Consider the following 10335-nt stretch of genomic DNA (forward strand, 5'->3'; position numbering starts at 1 on the left):
CTATCTATCTATCTGAGATAACTGGAGCATAAATTAACCTGTTGTATAGTGCTTTACAAAAGCCTAGAAGGTTCTTCACAATCTCATCTGGTCTACCTAGAGTCGAGTCAGGTGAGTGTGTTGCAAGAGTGTGCTCTTCATGGGCAAGGGTATACTTTTTTTTTTTTTTTTTTTACATGGTTGTTTATTATTTACACTGAAATATTTTCATTGTGGTATTACACAGCATTGACTCTTGGGCCAGGGATGGAATCCAGTCCACAGCTCTGATCTAAACTGCAGCTGCAGCAACCCTGGGTCCTTTATATTTTTTTTTTATTTTTTATTTTTTTTTTGTCTTTTTGCTATTTCTTGGGCCGCTCCCACGGCATATGGAGGTTCCCAGGCTAGGGATCCAATCGGAGCTATAGCCACCGGCCTATGCCAGAGCCACAGCAACGCAGGATCCGAGCCGCGTCTGCAACCTATACCACAGCTCATGGCAACGCCGGATCGTTAACCCACTGAGCAAGGGCAGGGACCGAACCCACAACCTCATGGTTCCTAGTTGGATTCGTTAACCACTGCGCCACGACGGGAACTCCGGAAGAACTCCAAGGGTATACTTTTAATTTGCAAGAGGAAGCCCCCACTGAGAGTGTCACTGTGAAGCATAAAATTCATTTTCACTGATACATGGCCTTGTGAAAAGGAACCTTCCCTGTTTATTAAAGTCAACATAATATTTGGTATCAGAGGTAAATTTCTTTCCAATGAAATCTCCTAAAATGACCTCTGGGTTAAAGGTCCTGCCCAAAAAGGCCATAATATTGTCGAAAAGCAGTTGGGTAGAAAGTATCTTTCTCTGGCATGAATTACAATATGAGGCAATACCGCAGTGATAGAAAAATACTGTGAAAGAGTTTTAAAGTACTACTGAAATATGAGAAGCATTGGCCTGGTGGAAATACATGAGAAAGACGAATTAGAAATGCAAGTAGCAACACATGGATGTATTTCAAGATAATGTATATAATCATTAATGGCAATGGGTTCCCAGCACAGATGTGGACCAAGCAAGAAATATAGACAACATGTGTATGTATATCCTCCAAAATGCATAGAAACAATATTTTGAACCCTTATTTACCTAAACTAAGAGATAATGGAACTAAAAACAACAGTTACTGGGTGTTTTAAATTGAAATATAGTCAATTTACAACATTGTGTTAGTTTTAGGTATACAGCAAAGTGATTTAGTTATACATACATATATATATATATTCTTTTTCAAATTATTTTCATTATAGGCTATTACAAGGTATTGAATATAGTTCTCTGTGCTATATGTGGGTCCTTGTTTTTTTTTTTTTATATAGTGGTGTGTATGTGTTAATCCCAAACACCTTATTTATCCCTCCCCTTTTTCCTTCGGTAACCATAAGTTTGTTTTCAATGTCTATGAGTCTGTTTCTGTTTTGTATATAAGGTCATTTGTATCATTTTAAAAATATTCCCTATAGAAGTGATGTCATATGATATTTGTCTGGCTTAGTATGATAATCTCTAGGCTCATGCATGTTACTACCATGGCATTATTTCATTCCTTTTTATGGCTGAGTAGTATTCCATTCCATATACATACATATATATATACACACATACACCCCCACACACACACATCTTCTTTATCCATTCATCAGACACTTAGGTTGTATCCATGTCTTTGCTATTATAAATAGTGCTGCTATGAACATTGGGGGTTCATGTGTCTTTTCAAATTAGAGTTTATTTTATGTCTTTTCCAGATATATGACCAGGAGTGGGGTTGCTGGATCATATGGTAACTTTAGTTTTTTAAGGAACTTCCACACTGTTCTCCACAGTGGCTGCACCAATTTACATTCCCACCAGTGGTGTTGGAGGGTTCTGTTCTTTTTTTTTTTTCCCTATCAAAGTAGCACATATTCACTATAGAAAATACAATAGAGCACAAAGAAAAAGGTATATCTGCCACTCACCTTTAACTCATTAATTTTTTAGCATATTTTCTCTAAGTCATATTTTTTGTTTATTTTTTAAAAGGGGATCATATATACACACTTGAATTTTTCACACAGATATATGTCACAAACATTTTCCCATGAAATCGGATACTCCATGACACAATTTTCATGGCTATGCAGTATGTTGTTGTACAAATGCCCCATAATTTATTTAACCTCTTCCTATTGTTGGGTAGTTTAGTGGTGTCCAATTTTGGCTCTTAGAAATAATGCTGTAATTAACATTTGTATATAAGTGTTTGCTTACATCTGTGATTATTTCCTCAGGATAAATTTTAGAAGTAGAAATTGACTTGCTAGAGCAGATAGTATTGTACAAAATTCTGTTGCTATCATAATTTTAATTATATATAAAACAATAGGATATGCAAAAAAGTAATATACTTTCATGAAGTGTGTGAGAGTTCTTCGTAAGTATAATTAATATATTTTTTAGCATTTTGGTTGGATTGTGTGCTTAGTAACCCCTAGGAAAATTAAAGAACAAATATCCCTCAATGGTTTCAGAAAAGCATAATTGCTAGTAAGATCCTAATTCCAAAGTCTTCCCCAGACTTTTGTGGTAATAAGAGAATTATTGCTTCATATCACACTGGCAGAGCAAACAGTGAAATATTTATTTTGGAATATCTGCTTTCTATCTGGCAGGGATTTGGAATTTTAACATCTTTTCCAAAATATTTAAGAATCACAAAATACAATAAGCTTTGAATTAAGAATTAATTGGGCTTTTCTTTCCTCTGCTGTTTGTTCAATGTTTTAAGAGAGAAAAAAAAAAGTGGTACACGGAATACAGTTAACTCTTTGTTTTAAATAATTTTTTTTCTTTGTATTTTTAGGGCCACACCTGAGGCATATGGAAGTTCCCAGACTAGGGGTCAAATCTGAGTGGTAGCTGCCAGCCTATACCACAGCCACAGCAACATGGGATCCAAGCAGCATCTAGGACCTACACCACAGCTCATGGCAATGCTGGATCCTAAACCCACCGAGTGAGGTCAGGGATCGAACCCACATCCTAATGGATACTAGTCAGGTTCATTTCCACTGAACCACAATGGGGACTCCTAGTCTTGAATAATTTTAATGTGTGTGTTGCCAACAAGTTGAATACCAGATGACCTCTTGAGATCCTTTCCAGCTCAGCATGTAATTCGAACTTTTATATTCAATGAGCTTTAATTTGGACTTATCACCCAGTGCTCAACCAAGCCCTTTCCCCTTTACCACACATTTTCTTGGTGTTTTGATTTTCCTTTTATGCTCACAGAGGGTGTCTGCCAAACCTCCATTGTTGTCATCACAGCAATGTTTTTACATGAGCATTAATTCATGTAACAATAAAAGAGACAGGAGCAGAATGCCAAGTTCAGTAATGCTTACACAGTCATGAGCATGGAACATTCTTAGAACATTAACAAAGATGTTAAAGTCTTGATTTAAAATCTGATATAATATGATTATATTTGAGAGGACAAGAAACACCCTCAAATGCTTAAGTTTAAAGTGCAAAAACAAGTCAATCTTCTTTGCACACAAAGCCTTCTACAAGGAAGAGGAAAGAAAATCCACCCCGGTGTGATATATTATTTATCCTCTCTGGTTCACTAAACTATAGTTTTGTGATTTAACACAATTCTTGTCTTCCGTATGAGTCTATTGCTCGAACATATTCTGTAAATGATTTATGTTCATTTATTTGGTTAAGCTTTTAGTTGCTGCTGGTTGGTGTGTGTGTGTGTGTGTGTGTATCTTTATGAGAATCTAGGTTGAGCACTGTAGTGAATACATGTTGGATGACCCCACTATCCACGCCCCACTTAACCGTTTCCAATAGTCCCCACTTCCATTGGAGATGCATTGTTGCCCTCAAATAGCCCACTTCGGGGATGGACTAAATGACACGTACTGCACCCAAGGGCGCTTTCTGTTGTACTGACTACAGTGATTAGATCGGAGACACACTTTGGTCTTAGCCAATAATGAATTTCAGGACTCTTACTAGCACTTGTCAAACACTTTTTTTTCTTTCTGTGTAGTATGAAACATATAGTTATAATTGTTATTGTGACTTTACTGCCATATAGGACACAAACCTCAGCATCAATACAACACACAAAGAAGGAAAAACTGAGAAAATTAAAGAGAAACGTAACCCTGATCGAGCCACAGCTTTAAGGAACACATTCTCTGCTGTGCGACGCAGTTAGAATTCAACTTTCTGTTACTTAGAAAATATCCTAACTGATGCAGAATCTCTGAAGTGGTTATGGCCGTGGGAGGCATGAAGGAAGTCAAGTGGTTCTGGCCACCTTCTAGAACCTATTGGTTAAAAGAGAGACGAAGGGGAAGTATGGAAAGAGAAGAAAATCCACTGTGATGGTTAATTTATGCGACAACTTGATTAGGCTAAAGAATGCCCAGATGGCTGGTAAAATATATTTCTGGGCTTGTTTGTGAGGGTGTTTCTGGAAGAGACTAGCATTTGAATTGGTAGACTGGGTGAAGAAGATCTCCGCAAGGGACATTGGAGTTCCCATTGAGGCCTAGCAGGTTAAGAACCTGACATAGTGTCCATGAGGATGCAGGTTGGATCCCTGGTTTTGCTCACTAGGTTAAGGATTGGCATTGCCATGAACTATGGCGTAGGTTGAAGATGCAGCTCAGATCCCACATTGCTTTGGCTGTGGTGTAGGCTGGCAGCTGTAACTCTGATTCAACCCCTAACTCAGGAACTTCCATAGGCCGAGGGTGCAGTCCTAAAAAGAAAAAGAAAAAGAAAAAAGCCACACAGGTCATCTGACTGGCTGTGAGTTGTTATATCCTTTTTTTTTTTTTTTTTTTTTTGGTCTTTTTAGGGCTGCACCTACGGCATATGGAGGTACCCAGGCTAGGGATCTAATCAGAGCTGTAGCAATGTCAGATCTGAGCCGTGTCTGTGACCTACACCACAGCTCATGACAACACCAGATCCTTAACCCACTGAGCGAGGCCAGGGATCGAACCTGCATCCTCATGGATACTAGACAGATTCATATCTGCTGAGCCACTACAGGAACTCTGCCTCCAATTTCAATAGAACAAAAAAAATGAAGCAAGGCTGAATGTGTTTTCTTTGCTTGAGTTGGGATGTCCATCTTGTCCTGCTTCCTGGATTGGCAAACTTGGTTCTTGGACCTTCAGACTTGGGATAGGACCTATGCCAGTAACACCCAACCCCTGATTATTGGACCTTTCGGCCTCAGCCTGAGACTTGTACCATTGGCTCCCTTGGTTCTGAGGCCTTTGAACTTGGACTGAATTACACACCACTGGTTTTTGTGGTTCTCCAGCTTGCAGACAGCAGATCATGGGTCTTCTTGGCTTCCATAATGGCATAATCCTATAATAAATCTCTCTCTCTCTCCACGCACACACACACAGGTTAGGTCTGCTCTGCTTCATCTCCATTCCTGGCACACAGTCCTCCATGGTTTTGATTGAGAGCCTGGCAGGCTTTGACTCCTTAGCCCTGAAAGAATGCAACATATTCTGCTCTGATCTTTGGAGATTCTGAGTTAATCTATTTAGCCTCCTTCTATCTATAGCTTCAAATATGGCAGATGCCTTGAGGGGGTGAGAAATTATACATTTGAAATGGGCTCCCTCCCTTGAGAGGAGTTTGCCTAGATAAGAAGGAATTGTAGAGAACTTCCTTCTACTGCCCAGCCTGTCAAATTCCTTCACACAACCCTAGAACTCAACAGATGTCTCCTGATGAAACCAGCCACATTGCCACGCCTCAAATTTGCAACCTGTCTGGCCAGCCATGCACAAAACTTCTCAGGCTTCTCTTTCCTCCAGCAGAGGCCCATTGTATAGGCTAAGCCTGATCCTCCCTCAGAGCCTAGAATCAGCAAATGCTCTGAGGAAGCAAACAGCAAATAAAAATTAGCTTTAGAAGAATTCTCTTTTCAGATTTCCCAATCATCTAGTTTGCCTTGCTGTCACAACTCTCTGGTAGCTAAAAAGAGCTTTTGTCATTTGTCCAGTTTTTCTGATAGCTACACAGAAGCATTGTACACTCGTGACCTATTTCATTCTACTTGAAAGTGGAAGACCCCTTGTGGGGTAATATCTTAATATATTTAAGGGGGGGGGTTGCTCAAGAAGTGGTCTTGAACTTCTACCCAGCTAGCTACTTGACCTTGGCAAATTCACTTAACATTTCATAGGGATGATAATGGCTACTTCTTTGGGTTCTTATAAGGATCAATAAAAATAATATTTCTACAAAGCGCTTTCAAGGAAAAGGTGCTTTAAAAAAAGGCAGCCTTTTAAAAATTCGTTTATTCATTCTTTCAAAGAAATTTTATTAACTATAAAATTAATATATGCCAGATATTTTGCTAGAAGTCGGTGGGAAAATAATGAAGAAATAAGACTTGGAGGCATTTCCTTGTAGCCTAGCAGTTAAGGATTCGAATTTAAAGATCTGTGCTGTCTCTGCTGTGGCTTGGGTTACTGCTATGGTGTGGATTGCAACCCTGGTCTGGGAACTTCCATATGCCATGGGCGTGGCCAAAAAAAGAAAAACCCAATAACCAGACCCCAACTTAGCCCAATTAAGTGAGAAACTCTGGGTGGGGATCCCAGGCACCCAAATCAAAAGCTTCCCAGATGATCCTAATATTCAGCCCAGGTTGAGAATTACTGGATTAGAAGCACACATACATACACACACTTGTCGTAGATCTACCTGTGATGTGGCTTTTGGGAAACTATACGTTCTTTTTGCTCTTCTGTGTTGTCTGCAATAAATAAGTCCCTGTCTATTTTCCTCAATTAACATGTAATTGAACACATGTAACTTTTGAAATTGGGTGGAAGGAAGGATAGAGGAAGGAAGGGAGGGAAAGGGGAAGGAGATAAAGGAAAGGGAGGAATGAGTGAAGAAAGGAAGGGAAGAAAGAGGGAGAAAAAAAAAATTGAATTAAACCTGACCTTGCATCAACACAGCAAGTCCTCGAGGTAAGGGGAGGGGTTGGTGTCCTTCTGCTGTCCTCACAAGTGGCTAAAAATGCATCAGGGACATAAGAGTTGAAGAAGTTCTCACTGCTGAGTCTATCATGTGTCAGTGCGTCATTTTTTTAAATCCTATTTAATCCCCATACATACCTTGCAAGTTTGATACATCATCTTCCTTTCACAGATAAAGACCATTGACTCTTGGACAGGGGATGTGACGTGCTGATCTAGTGTTTGAATCCAGCACAAGCCCAAGCTATTATCCCCCTTGGAAGCTCAGATTCTGTGATGAAGAAGAGAAGGTGGTTGGGCACAGGGCAGTTTTCCTCTGAGTGTCTAACAGCTGAGAATCTCTCTTGCTTTTTTTACCTTTGTGGAGAACTGATACCTCTTCAAAGCTTTCTAGGTGACACTTCTTTGGCCAAGACCCACCTCCTGTTGCTTTCCCTTGGTTGACCACAGACTTCGAGGGGTAAAGCTTCACAAACGGCTTTGTTAGGCAAACTGTCCTGACCTTCTGCTAAAGGATAGTTGCTCCCACTTCCTAATTGGGCCCCAACAACACATTAAAAAACACACCCAGGGAGTTCCAACTAGAAACCATGAGGTTTTGGGTTCAATCCTGACCTCGCTCAGTGGGTTAAGGATCTGGCGTTGCTGTGACTGTGGTGTAAGCTGGCAGCTGTAGCTCTAGCCTGGGAGTTTCCATATGCCTCGAGTGTAGCCCTAAAAAAGCAAAAAAAACAAAAACAAAAACAAAAAAAACCCACACACCCAGGTTCCTTTGTAAACATAGCTGGTCCAGAGTATTGTCTCCGGGTGCTGAATCCACAGTAATTTTGCTGTCAGCTATCACGATTTGACAGCTGCCAGCAGTAGATGATAAACAGCGAAGAGAGAAAGAGGATCTAAGTGGCAAAAGTTACAAAAGCCAGAGAGAGTCAGGCGAGAGGAAGATATAATTTAGATATGTCAGATCTAATAAGTAAATTAGTCGTGTGAAATAGTACATCAATCAAGTTTTTAAAATAAATGAACGCATGGAGCCCAACTCTCATTTTCATGGACTTTTTAGTGCCAATATATCTTAGATTAAAGGAAAATTTTTAAGTTTAAAATGAGATCATTCTGGTTCCCTCCTGACTTTGTTCTTTGCGACCTCCTTAAAGTTCCCATTAGACAAAATCAAATACAATTAAAATTCACTGTATTTATTGGCTTTACTAACTGATTGGTAACCCTGAGTAACTTAAGAGCATAGAGGAAGCCCAAATAACTTCAAGGACAAGGCTGGTTTACTTCCACAAATAGTTCCAAATGCTTTGGCCATAAGCATCTTCATTGTAGATATCTTTGCTGCAAGAATTTTCACCACCTGGACTTGCCATCATGGCACAGCAGAAACAAATCCAACTAAGAACCATGAGGTTGCGGGTTCTACCCCAGGCCTCGCTCAGTGGATTAAGGATCCGGTATTGCCATGAGCTGTGGTGTAGGTCGCAGACCTGGCTCGGATCTGGCATTGCTGTGGCTGTGTCATAGGTGGGCAACTATAGCCCCGATTAGACCCCTAGCCTGGGAACCTCCATATGCTTCGGGTGCGACCCTAAAAAGACCAAAAAAAAAAAAAAAATTCACCACGTAACTAATTGGCCATGAGGCAATTTTACCAGAAAATAAAAATTTTAAAAATAAAAGAGGGACATTAAAAAGGACCTAATAAAACATGAAAAATGAATAATAAAATATAAAAGACTTTGTTGCCGAATACAAAATATTTGAATAAGTTTCAAACATGTGTAACTTCATGGCAATCCTGCACAAATATCTGATCTGATTTTGTGGGTTATACCTTAGCATTTATCCTCCAAGTCTTTTGCTCAGAGTATTCATTATACTTTTTTTTTTTTGCTCATTGATTTTTTCTCCTCATTCCAAAGCACACGTTTTCTTTCTTCCCTTATTAAGAGAGGTGTCAGTTTCCAAACACAAGGATGCACATTTGTAGCTGAGATTTGTATTGTAATGTGAAATCACTTACACTGTGTTTTGTTGTTCCTTGCTCTTGGCATATGGTCATATGTCCATTGATAGACATTCCAAAGTTTTATGAGAACTGTACGTTCATTCAGCTCTGCACCTTTGAGGTTCTCAGCCTCTTTCTCCTCCAATGTTATGTGTTTCAAAATAAGAAACCAACTCTTGGGGCCATATCATCCTCTTTTGTCAGCTCTCTAACCCTATGAATAGCATCACTAACTGGAAGAAAACACATTTCAACCAGTTGAGACCAACCTATCAAACCAAACTGTCAACCAGTTATTTAATCTTTCACGGCAACATTTCTCTATGACTAAATAGCCACATGGCTGAAGTGATTGCAGCAAAAAAGCTTAGGGCAAAGATGTCTATGGCCAAAAAAAAAAAAAAAACCATACAGGGTAAGTACCTGGAACAGCTTGTTATGGTGTCCTCAACCAGTTGGCCTTTCCTCTGGTCATCACTGATGTGTCTTCCAGGTGGCTTTCCTTGAACTGAACAGTATGAAGGAGAGAATATCAGCTCAGCATCTGGCTGTTCTGAGTTTGAAAGCTCGCTCTACTGTTTATTGATTATGTGAGCTTGATAAAATTGTTTAGTTTCTACATTTTCAAGGCTGGGAATAAAACTTTTACCATGTTCTTCTTAGGAAAATTTCAGGAGCGAAAAACATGTAAGATTCCTGACCCAGTGCTTAATACAGGGTAGGCACATAACAAATGTTAGCTCCTACTAGGAGTTTCTGTCATGGCTCAGTGGAAACGAATCTGATTAGTATCCATGAGGACGCAGGTTCCATCCCTGGCCTCACTTAGTGGGTTAAAGATCTGGTGTTGCTGTGAGCTGTGGGGTAGGTTGTAGATGTGGCTCAGATCCTGCATTGCTATGGCTGTGGCATAGGCCAGCGGCTACAGCTCCACTTTTACCCCTAGCCTGGGAACTTCCATATGCCGCAAGTGTGGCCCTAAAAAGACAAACAACAACAACAAAAAAAACCCACAGCCAAACAAAAACAAATGTTAGCTCCCACCCACATGAGATTACCATTAATATTGCTCCCAACCCACTCTTGCCTGTAACATTATTATCACGATAGTGTTTCTCCCTAAATATTCTACCATATCCTCCAGGTGACTATATGCTCACTGGAAGTGGGACAGTGCCCAGTTTTTTATAAAGATCATGTAAGTCTGGGGTCCAGTGATGAGCAACAGCCAATGTGCGTGGCTAACCAACCTTTCA

At 39.9% G+C, this 10335-nt stretch overlaps 1 long non-coding RNA gene across 1 annotated transcript in view; it reads right to left on the reverse strand.

Annotated features, from left to right (window-relative positions):
- Window positions 1–2031: 2031 nt before the first annotated feature.
- Window positions 2032–10335, reverse strand: part of LOC102166094 (uncharacterized) — a 154249-nt gene continuing 145945 nt past the window's right edge. The window contains 4 exon segments of the long non-coding RNA NR_201403.1: window positions 2032–5557; window positions 7030–7099; window positions 7204–7336; window positions 9503–9587. This is a non-coding gene — a long non-coding RNA (uncharacterized LOC102166094).

This window comes from Sus scrofa, chromosome 7, assembly GCF_054392235.1.
Source record: "Sus scrofa isolate SSC_HxYL_T2T_F1_AM1 chromosome 7, Sscrofa_HxYL_maternal_Yorkshire_Landrace_v2.0, whole genome shotgun sequence".
Lineage (NCBI taxonomy): Eukaryota > Metazoa > Chordata > Mammalia > Artiodactyla > Suidae > Sus > Sus scrofa.